The following is a 12121-nucleotide window of genomic DNA, read 5'->3' on the forward strand; positions in this document are numbered from 1 at the left end:
TATGTAATACATACATTAGGGTAGGTCAAAAATGCGAATGTTTTTTTCGCTTCATACTCTGAAAAATTGATTGATAGACCCTTCTAAAAAAAGCTACACTAGGTGAGCTCTGAATTGCACCAAGATAAATAAACAGCTAAATTATTGATTTTGAAATAAAATTAATTGATTACATAAATACTATATAACTATTTTATAAACAAAAACAAAAAAAAAAAACAAATAAAATAATATAATTAATTAAAATATAAATTATTATTAAGGAAAATTAAATAAATAATTTTCAAAAAAAAAAAAAAAAAAAAATATTTCATAATTTAAAAAAATTTAAATTTATTTCTTAAATTAAGAAATTGAAATATTTTAAAAATAATAATAATTATAAAAAAATGAATCAAAGTCGCAAATAATGAAAAAATATATATAAATTAATTAAGAAAAATTTAAAAATACATATAAATTAATTCAGAAAATTAAAAAATAGAAGAATAAAAAACAATTTATAAACCATTATTCCAATATTTGCATTTTTTTAACATCTTTGAACTAACTTATTGGTTTTTGAAATGAAATTAAATAAATAAACAATTTCATTAATACTATATAAAATGAAATACGTATGTATATAACACAGAATTTTAATATTTTTACATAATTATTTTATAAATAATATGTATGTACAATACTTTGATATATAAATTATTATAAAGAAAAATAAAGTAAAAGAAAATAAATAATTTTCTAAATAAAAAAAAATAAGTAAATAAAAATAATATCTTGTATATTTCATAATTAAAAAAACTAAAATTAATTTTTCAGTGTATTAATTTCTTAAATCAGAAAGCAATTAACAGTTTGAAATATTTCAAAATTAGTAATAATTAAAAAAAATTAATTAAAGTCACAATTAAGGAAAAAAATATAAGTAAAATTAAGAAAAATAGCAGAAAATAATTTAAAAATGATTATTAAATAGTTCGTATCTCCTTTTTTAACATCTTCGTAATTTTTTATTAGCTATTGCTTATTTTTTTCGTTGCCACCTCTCTTCCATTCATTGTGCAAGCACCATAAATAAGCGATGTGTGCGTGCATACTCGCCCATAACCGCCTTATTTTCGGTCAAACTCTGCTTCACTTCTGCAGTTTATGGAAACAAAAAATTAAACAAAAAATGTTTGTAATTTGTAATTGATTCATTTTTGCTTATTTTTGTTGCTTGTTGCTGTTGTGACTCTGCCTAAACGTGTCACATTCACATCGGTTGAATGACATTTAGTCATTATTACGTTTTGAATAACGACGTTTGGCTTTTATAATTGTTGTAGCTTCTGTTTGCTGTGTAGTGTAGTGTAGTGTAGTGTGGTGAAGTGTGTTTTTATGAATTTCGTTCGTTTTGTGGTTGCGACAAAGGAAATGTCAGGCACGCAATAGTGTTTTGAAGTGAATCAAAGCGCCACAACTTTGTGGCGAAGAACAACAACAACAAAATTTGAAAAAATCGATGTGTAAAGGTGTAGAGTACATACATATACCATACATGTATACATTAATTATCTAAATTGGGTATCCTTATGTAGTATTAAGTTTGCCACGACTTTTGTAGCACTAATTGTCCCTCATTTATTGAGTTATCAATCTGAAATTTTACACACGTCATTTACTCCCCAATAAGCTGCTCGTTTAGCGGAATTGTTGTTATCGGATCACTATAGCATATAACTGCCATACAAAATGACCGATTAAGTTCAAGTCCTTATATGAAAAACTCTTTTATTTGACAAAATATTTTAACGAAATTTGCAATGGATTATAATTCAAGGCAATGGTACAACCTCTGAAAGAATTGTTAAGATCGGATCACTATAGCATATGGCTGCCATGCAAACTGAATGATCAAAATCAGGATAAAAATCTTTTTATACCCTTTTATGCTAGAGGAAATGCCTCTGTAAAGGATTGATGGTAATTACTATATATTTTTTTCTTGTTTTCGACTGTTTTTGCAATAGGCTTTCTTTTGCTTTCATCCAAAAGATATGCACCTCACTGAAAATCCATATGTATGTACATACATATGTATGTATGTCGAAACATCTCAAGTCTTGACAAAAGCAAAAAAGTTTATGTAGCAGACTTATTGATTAACAAAAATAATTTGCAAATCAACATACACATCTTTGTTGTAGGAATGTGAAATAAAATCAGCAAACAATTTTACGATTACGTCAGTTTCTTTGTTCCGTTCGCTCGGAAAGTGGCTAAACTCTCAAAACTACAAAACGCGAGGCGATTTTACAGATATACGTGTATATACATATGTATATAAGTAAATATGTATATAATTGAGCGTGTATATATGTAGCTGCAAATGTTTGTACATCTGTACGCACGTATTCATTGAATATAAAAACAATGCAGCCAACAAGAATAACAACGACTCGAGATAATATATAGAAAATAATTCGAAAAGTGAACTGAAAAAATCTCTGAAACGCATTCAATCGCGTAATTCAGCACAAATCAGTGGACGTGTGTTTGAATGAATATGTACATATCTCGCTACGCATTATAAGTATATGTACACATACATATTTATGCATGCAGGTATATGGATTTTCTTGTCACCGTAAATTGCGCCTTATTTACCACTGCATCTATTTTTTTCTCTCTACATACTTATGTATGTATATAAATATGTTTGTATGTGTACCGATAAAGCATATATGTAAATATGTATAACTGTTTAGATACAAGGATACATTTTTTAAAGTTAAGTATCTATACTTACATATACATATACTCAATCTGTTACTTCGTACATATGTACATACTTTTGAATATCTGTATTTATTTGCCTAAATGAGTGCTCCCTTCTATTAGCTATTGCCGTTGTTTTAGATGACTAAATAAATAAAAATGTTCAAATATCTAAATCCACTTAATTTTCATTAAGTCAAGTAAATGGAGTGATGCAGAGTGTGTTTACTCATTTTTATTATATACATTGGCTCACATCTTTTTTATAAATGTGAATGCAGATTTTTTACATAACTTAGCTGTGTGATATTTATAAATTAAATATATAAATATTAATTTTATACAAATGATAATAATAATATAAAAAGACACTTTCTAATAATTTTTTTATAGTGTTATCAGAGTTGCAAATTCTATTTGGTATTAAAATAAAGTTTCAGATTTTTATTTCTTAATTAAAAATAAATAACTAATTTTTTTATCACAAAAATTGTAATTAAACTTAAAAAAATTTAATTTTTCGAAATCAAAACCTAGTTTGAAAAATTTAAAAAACTCGTTAAAATTTATTTTTTTTTTTTTGAAAATTAGAGTAACAAAAAAAAAACAAATAATAAATACTTTTCAAATCAAATACCGGCATTCAAAGAAAGGAAAATTTATTTTTCAAAATTTGTACCCAAAAATTTGTAGAAGTCAAAAAATTATTTATTTTTATCCCGGAATCAAAAAGTTAATAAAATATTTTTTATTTAAAGAATTGTAGAAAAAAATTTTAATCAAAAATTGAAATTAAAAGAAAGGAAAAATTATATTTAAAATTTTTATACCCAAACAATTTTAATTAGTAATTAAAAATTTAATTTTCAGTCCCATAATCAGAATTAAAAGTGATAAAATATTTTTTTTATTTAAAAATTGGATAATCAAAAAAGTAATGAAAAATAATTTTCAAATCAAATGTTGAAATTAAAAGAAAGGAAAATTGATTTTTTATCCCAAAATTAAAAAGTTGATAAAATATTTTGATATTTTCATTATTTATAACATAAATTCAAAATTTTTTTTTTAATTTTTAATTATAAAAAATTTTTTCTTTAGTTTAGGTTTAAAATTTTCAGTTTTCGTTGTTAATATGATTTTTGGGATTATAAATTTATTTTTATTTGAGATTAGAAATTTGAAAATTATAATTATTTTAATGAAAAAAACTTATGTCATCTAAATTTATAACTAAATGAAAAAAAATAATTTTAAATTGCAAAGCTCATAGTCTTGCAAATAAAATAAATAAATAATTTTCTAAATAAAAATAAAATCAAAACTTAAATTATAACCAAAAAATTGTAAATAGAAGCTGAAAATTAATTTTTTTTTAATTATTTATAAAATATTTTTTATTTAATAATTGGAATAAAAAATAAAAATAAAATATTTTTCAAATAATTTAAATTCAAAACTTTTTTAGGAATTTTTATTTATAAAAATTATTAAAATTTTCATTTTTCATTGTTATTACGATTTAAAAATTTATTTTTTTTTTGGGTTAGAAATTTGAAAATTATTTTTAATAAGATTTTAGGAATTACAAAAACAATTAATTTAAAAATTAAAACAAATATCATTTTTAAAACATTTGCAACCCTGGTTGTCATAAAATGTACATATTTATATATTTACATAAATATCAAATATGTGTATTGTATATACATACATATGTATGTATGTACATATATAACAGTTAGCGAACTTTTTTCATCTACGCACCAACTAAACGGTCCACATATTCGTATTTATTAATTATAACAGCAATTGAAATTCCATTAAAAGCTGGTGAAAGTATAGTAAAAATAACAAATACATACTTATGTATGTATGTGGGAAAAACTTGCGATACATTGAAGCCGAGTGCATACATTCACACGCCAAGTGCGCTAAAATATTTATTAAACCAAACAAACATATTTACAACGAACAACGAAAAAATTATTGTAGATAAAAAGTGCAAACAATGAAATTAAACTCGCTTGTGGCACCTAAATAACAATTATAAATTAAAAGTGAGCAGCCAGTTGTGTAAAAACTACCACAGAAAGCAGTAGATAAAAAACAATAAAGCAACATACACCAATTGAAAAGAAAGTAAAACGCTGAAACAAACAAAGAAAAAGACAAAATCCGACACGGACCAAGGCGTATTAATCTGGTTTCACACTTCGCAGCCAGAAGTGGAAAAGTAAATTAAGTTAGTGAAAAAACATACCAAACAACGACAACAGAATCTTCGTGGGAGAGCAACGAGCCTAAGCGTCAGTTACTCCTGCGTTTACCGTTTCAAGTTGATTTTTCGCGTTTAACACATGTTTGGCTTTGTGCATCGTCCGAAAAAGCGCTAATTATTATGCAAAAAAGTGAGTATTTAAATCTTTTAGCCTTATACTATACGTCAGTTGTCTAATAAACGTTCGCTCAGGAATTTATGTACATTAACTGTTTTGAAAGGAAAAAAAAGTAAAAAAGTAAAAGAGAACCTGTTTATTATTTTTAATTTTAATTATTTCATCTATTCTACTTATACATCAACAATATATGTATGTATATATACATATGTATGTAGCTGTGATTTCGTCTCTTTATTGACAGTCATTTAGCAATTTATATTGTCGATATTAAGTATATCTATCTGTATAGTGTTTATATAATATTACCGACGCTTCACAGGTGTTTAACGGCAATAGATTAGTCTCCGAAACGTCGCTATTTCCTACCAGCAGAATTCTATATTCTTTTTCCACACACACATACATATGTATGTACATTTGTATATATGTATGTACATATGTGCATAAATATGAATAAACTATTGTCTACGGTTGTTTAAAAACGAACGTGCCAAGTAGATAAATGAAATTAAATAATTTTATAAATTATAATCAGCTAATCTAATATGTACATATTAAGTGTGTATGTATTTTTATATGCTAATAAGTATAAAAATAATTTTTATAAATGTATACATATTTAGTAGACCACTTATTAACTGCTGATTTTAAGCAAGATCGCGAAGTTAGTCAATTACCATGAACAGCGTATATTAATTTTGCCACGAAGTTTGTAATACTCCAGAAAGAAACGTACGTATGGTCTCCGAGTGAAGTACACTTATAACAAGTAAGGGAGGGCTATGTTCGTGAATAACCGTTTCTTTTATATTCTCGATTACGCCCATTTGCAATACCGACCTCCCTTGAGTCCCAGGAATATGTGTGGCAAATTCCACAATATATCTAAAGAGAGTATAAAAATTGTTCACTGTGACTAGCTGAGTCGATTTAGCAATGTCTGTGCGTCTGTGTGATCGATCAAAATGAAGTACTTGTATTTAAAACCTTTTTATTTTACGAGATATCTTCACGAAATTTAGCATAGATCATTATCCAAGGCAAGGCTACAATCCAAAAATAATTATTCAGATCAAACCACTATAGCATATACTTACATATGTATGTAGCTCAAAATCAAACGACCAAATTCAAGATAAAGATTTTTTTATATAATTCTATGCTATGAGAAGTGCACCTGTGATGTTTTTTTTATAAAGTATAATATTTCCTACAGTGTAGCTTATCATAAGTATAGCCATTACATTTACACGATAATTCGAAAAGGTTTTGATAATACTTGACCACAAAAAAACAAAATTATTTTTAATTTTCCAAATAACCATACAAACCACTAGAGCTTTGATAAACATGTGAAGTAGACATTCATTTATCTTCAAAACCGAACATACTTTTATCATTAATTAGTAAATAATCGTAATTATGCAGAAATTCCGTATAAATTGAGTAATATTCACTAAAGGCAAACCACAAAATATAATTAAAGTTAAAGAAGCTGCGATTTTGATTTGCGAACCATGATTTTTAGATACTAAAATATCTGAGAATGACACTTTAGCCTATATACAGGGTACATTCCAAAGTAAACAGGACTTAAAAAAACAGAACAAATGGTTTTTTCGGCAAAATAAATTTATTTTATTCAAAATAGTCTCCTTCTGCTTCAATACAGCTTTTTGCACGGTCCAAAAGCATGTCGAACGAGTGTTTTAGCTCGCAAATGCATTTTTCTGAAAAGGAAGAAGCAAATGCATTTATCCGAAAAGGAAGAAGTCGCACGGTGTCATATCAGGTGAAAACGGGGAGTGGTTAATGGTTAAAATGTGATTTTTGGTCAAATAATCGTCCTTCGAATGTTGGATTCTGAGCAATTTTTGGTCGTCAGTCATTTTGTGCGGAACAAACCGTGCACACACCTTTCGTAAGCCCGAATGTTCGGCCAAAATGCGATAAATCTTTGTTTTGGAGATGTGGAATTCCATTTCCATGAATTTCAATGATGATTTCGGCTGATTTTTGATGAATTCGCGCACAATTTCGATGAAATTTCCAATGATCTTGGATTTTGATTGTTTCATCAATTGAAACGTTTCGGTAAAAGTTTTACCAATTTTAAAACAAAATTTAATGTTGGCTCTTTGTTCGAAGCTCATTTTCGGACCGATAACACAAACATACTGACACTTAAAACGCAATAGCTTCACTTACAATTGATGAAATGTCATGAAATTCTCACTGGACAATCGTTAAAGCCAGCAGATTCTAACGCACCAGTCGACATATAGATGGCGCTAGATTCTTTGGAAACACTTGAAATTCTTCAAATAGTAACCGATAACACAAACATACTGACAATATTAATATTAAATCTTACTAGTATATAAATATATTAAATAATATTGGTACTACTCTCTATTGACCTCCCTCATAACTTTTAGTTTAAAAAGTCGTCATTACAATGTTCACAGTTTTTGTCAACCTACTCTGGGAAGGATTCTCTTTTATCATTGACAATTAAACAATTAATTTAAAATTTGTTCAAATGTGTTCGACAGCTTCTAAGAAATATCGAATCGGGCGAATTATATCATCATCCGGATCAAATGTGACCCGGATTGACCAAAAAATCTCATTTTCACGTATTTTAATACAAATCTCTATTATCGCCCTCAAAATATGCTCCTCATTCCCTTACAAGCATACTAAAGCTTAATCCAATTATCTTTACACTTGTTATAAGACTCCGCTGGGATGACCTTCAGTGCCGAATTTTGGTTTATGGCTCATATTTGAAACGCCATTCAATAGATTGTTCGATAGTTTCGTCAATATTCATAAACCCACTTCTCGGCACCGGTAATGATGAATGTAGGGCGTCAGCTGTCGAGCGATGCTTTTGCAAAAGATTGTCTTCTGGTACCAGTCTAACACTAACTCGTTTTATACTCATAATCCAAAATGGGTTTGGGTCGATCCTTGAGATCCTTTTCTTTCTCTTTGATGCCAAAACGACGATTTTCTAGTACTGTTTCTTTAACTTTTTCGGAACTGACGATCATAATTAGAAGTGGATGGACGAGTCCGTAACCGTGATTCCATTGAAAACACAAAATTTTGAGTTTGCTTGTTAAATTTTTTTCCATCGCAAAAGTCGTCAGATAAACCAATTATCGATTCGGTTTGCGTGCGCAGTTTAAATGGATTAATCCGGGTCAAATTTGATCTGATACCGCCTAATATGAATAAGGTAATCAATCAACGCGGTCGGTGATCAATTACGTTATCGTAAAAGAATGCTCCAGTATTTTCTATGAAATAAATATGTAAGTATATCTTAATCTGTCGGATATTTCAATTGTTGTTGTTATTAGTTTCCGAGCTGAACTCTATAAATCAAAGTTCTTCTGGTTCGGTCCATTCATTCTGCAGATACATATGTATATACATATGTAAGTTGTGTAACTAACCCGACTTTTTTCTAGTTTATACTTACGTGAGTGTGTATATTCTCAGCATCTGGGATAATACCTCAATCTAAATCGTTGCATACCCTGAACAAGGTAAGTTTGCCACGATGTTTCTAACACTCAGAAGAAAACGTCTGAGGCCGCTGTACAAAGTGAACAGTCAGAATGAAGTAGGAAACCTTTGGCATGGATTCTTGCTTCAGGCAACGGTGAAAACTCCGAAGAAATTGTTCAGATCGTATCACTATAGCATATATGTACATACATAGCTGTCATGCAAACTGAACGATCGGAATTAATTTCCTGTAAGGAATCGGTTGCATTAGTGAAGGGTATTATTGCTGCCGAAATGAGCGGTTTTCGTTTTTTTTTTTTTGAATTTTGCAATATTTTTCTTGCTTTGTAATTAGTCGCAGCTAATTTCAACTTAAAACGTTTAAAATAAAATGTTAATAAACCGTAAAATTATTTATGTAAGTAGGTATATTATGTCACTGAGATTCAGTTGAGCGAATAATAAAAAATGCAAAAATTTAAGGCGAACAAAATTCTTGTCGCTGACTTCAATACTCGTCAGGGTCACTATACACAGAACTTTAAATAGCAAATTAAACGATACATTCATTTACTTCGGAAGCAAAAAAGCGACGAGCGAAGATACATACATATGTATGTACATACATACTCAAAGATGTATTTACATACGCTGACGAATATATACACATACATACATATATTTATTATATACAGGCATTTATTTATGCATAAGTATAAAAATACTCGACCGAAAAGACAAACGCGCATTCATATGTATGTATGTATGTACATACATATGTACATATATATTTGTAGGTATAATAAAATTAATAATGGCGTCTCAGATAATGTCGATTCTCGTTGATTACCCAACGTAGTAGCGCATCGATTTTGTGCGGTGACGTTTTCATTAGTTACGGTGCTCCGTTGTCCGCCTTCTTGCCAAAGTAACGAGAGAGAGCAAAAGCAAACAAAGTATAAAAGTATAAAGTACAAAAAGCTAAAAAGCGAAAAATAAGCTGCATTCAACTGTTACTGTTAATACAGTTCAACAACGAATTCTGCGCACATTTATCGATGCCGTTGACGTTTGGATGTTGGCACAAATGATCCAACAGCGCACTTTCAGCCACTCCATGTTGCAACAGTTCACGCTACGCCTGTATTGGAGTCGATCGCTTATTGCTACTCGCTTTCTGACGCTTTCGGTCGGTTAACTTGCGCGCCTGTCTGCTTGCCTGCCTACACGCCTGTCTGTCAGTCGGTCAATCTGGCTGTGTGTCAGTACGATTGTCTGTCTGTCTGCCTATCTCCCGCCTGCATTGTGTTGGCATCACCAGCTCGAGAAACTTACAAGGAGTATCCACATACATATGTATATTAAAATGTATGTATAAGTACATATAAAATTATGGCTTGATGTGTCGTATCTGTAGTTTGCTAAAACTTATTTGGTTAGTTGACTCGACGCGGTCGCGACGTCACGATCATTGGCTAAATGACTGCCTCGCTTGGCTATTTAGCTGGCCGGCAGGCATTCTGTCTCGTCCGTCCGTCTATCTGTCTGCTCATTGCTTACTTTGTCTAAGCTGAGGCGTTAGACATAAGCGTACGTGTATTTCTTAATTTTTTTGTTTCTCCAATTGCCACATTTACTGATTTTTAGTAAATATTATTTCTGCTTTGCTTTGGCTGATCGCTTTTACGGTTTGTTAAGTGTTGCTTTTTCTTTAGTTGGTACTGATTTCGATTTGTTGATGTGCTGCCTTTCTTGCATTACTTTTGTGATATGTGTACTATGTTTTTGCGAGTATGTATGTACATATTAGTCTTTATATATATTGTATTTTTTCTGCTCGCTTTAAGCCATTCTTAGTTAGTATTTATACCCTGCGCAGGGTATACTAAGTTTGCCACGAAGCTTGTAACATCTACAACTAGACGTCGGAGGGCTTTTAAAAAAATATGTAAATCATCATCGTAACGATCAGAGTTGATTTAGCTGGGACCTTCTGTTTGTCCGTCTCTTTGTATATACGCGAGTTAGCAGCTAAATTTTAGAGATATCGCTCTGAAATTTAGCACCTGTTTTTTTCACTCCAAGAAGCTGCACATTTTTCGGAACTGTCGATATCGGACCACTATAACATATAGCTAAAAGATCAAATCATATAAACTAAAAGATCAAATACATGTCTTTATATCGAAAACTTTTTTATTTGACGAGATGTCTTTACGAAATTTCGCACGGATTATTTTTCAAGGTACACAGTCCAATCCCCGAAGAAATTATTCAAATCGAATCTCTATAGCATATGGCTATCATACGAGTTGATCGATAAAAATTCAGTTCTTGTATGGAAAACCTTTTTATTTGACGAGATATCATCAAGAAATTTGGCGTGTGCTATTATTCAGGGCAACGTTACAACCCCCCGAACAAATTCTTCAGATCGGTGCACTATAGCATGTATGTAGCTACCATACAAACTGACTGTTCTAAATAAAGATAAAGATCTTTTTATACCCTTTAGGCTATAAGAAATGCAGCTGTGAAGGGTATTATAGCTTCGGTGCAGCCGAACTTAACGTTTTTTCTTGTTATTTCGTTTAATTTGTACATTGCCGTTTTTCTGCTTCTTTGAACGCTTTTTTTGTTTGAAAGTTATAGCCGTTAAATCGCAATGTTGGCAATAGCCGCCGCTCAGGCAGTAGCAAGCGCAGTGCTGTCGCATTTTGTGTGTTAGTTTGTTGTTGTTGTAAATCGTTTGTTCGCTTCTTGCTGTGCGCTGTTCGCGCTGCTTGGCTGTTTGGAGACTGGCAACTGGCGGCTAGCGACTTGGCGCTGGGCTGCATTTCTTGTATAGCCATGGTGAGTTTATTCACCTTTGCCGTGTAAGAAAATCATGTAACAAAAACAACAACAGCCGCTGCGAGAAAACAAGAAAAAAAACAATAAGAAAATGTGCAAAGCATAAAGTAAGCCAAATCAGTTTCATACATACGAACATACATGCTCACACACTAAAAAATGTATGTACATGTATATATTTGTATATTATATATAATTACATATATATATATACAATGATCATGCATACGTACCCGTTTATTTAGCAAAAGTTGCGATAACTTTAAGTGTGGCAATGCGTCAAAAAAGCCAGTTTACATGACCAGCTTCCAAAAGAGAGAAAAAGCAAGGTAGTGAAGCAGTGATTTTTGCTATTGAAATAAAATTTAGTTAACTTGCTGGTGGCCTGCCTGCTTAGAAAGTGCAGTAATGATTAACACATTGAGGTCACTTTCCCCCAGAAACGAACTCTGCCGACGATTTTCCACTTCAGAACACTTTCCGAATGCGAGATTATACAATACGGTATATACCGACACTTGCTTAGTCTCTCCTAGGAATATAAATTTATAAACACGAAGTTGCGGGATAGCTCTGACCTGATA

General features: G+C 30.4%; 1 protein-coding gene across 4 annotated transcripts in view; it reads left to right on the forward strand.

Moving 5' to 3' along the window:
• Positions 1-12121, forward strand: part of LOC126759517 (serine/threonine-protein kinase tousled-like 2) — a 202098-nt gene that overhangs the window by 168619 nt on the left and 21358 nt on the right. Inside the window, exon 2 of one of the 4 annotated variants that reach the window (XM_050474354.1) lies at positions 4570-5171. The exons of 2 other annotated variants lie outside the window; for them this stretch is intronic. The gene's annotated coding sequence lies outside the window, so the exon portion shown is untranslated. The remainder of the gene's footprint in view (positions 1-4569; positions 5172-12121) is intronic. One more of the 4 variants, XM_050474355.1, reaches the window with a different exon arrangement.

This window comes from Bactrocera neohumeralis, chromosome 5 (genome assembly GCF_024586455.1).
Source record: "Bactrocera neohumeralis isolate Rockhampton chromosome 5, APGP_CSIRO_Bneo_wtdbg2-racon-allhic-juicebox.fasta_v2, whole genome shotgun sequence".
NCBI lineage: Eukaryota > Metazoa > Arthropoda > Insecta > Diptera > Tephritidae > Bactrocera > Bactrocera neohumeralis.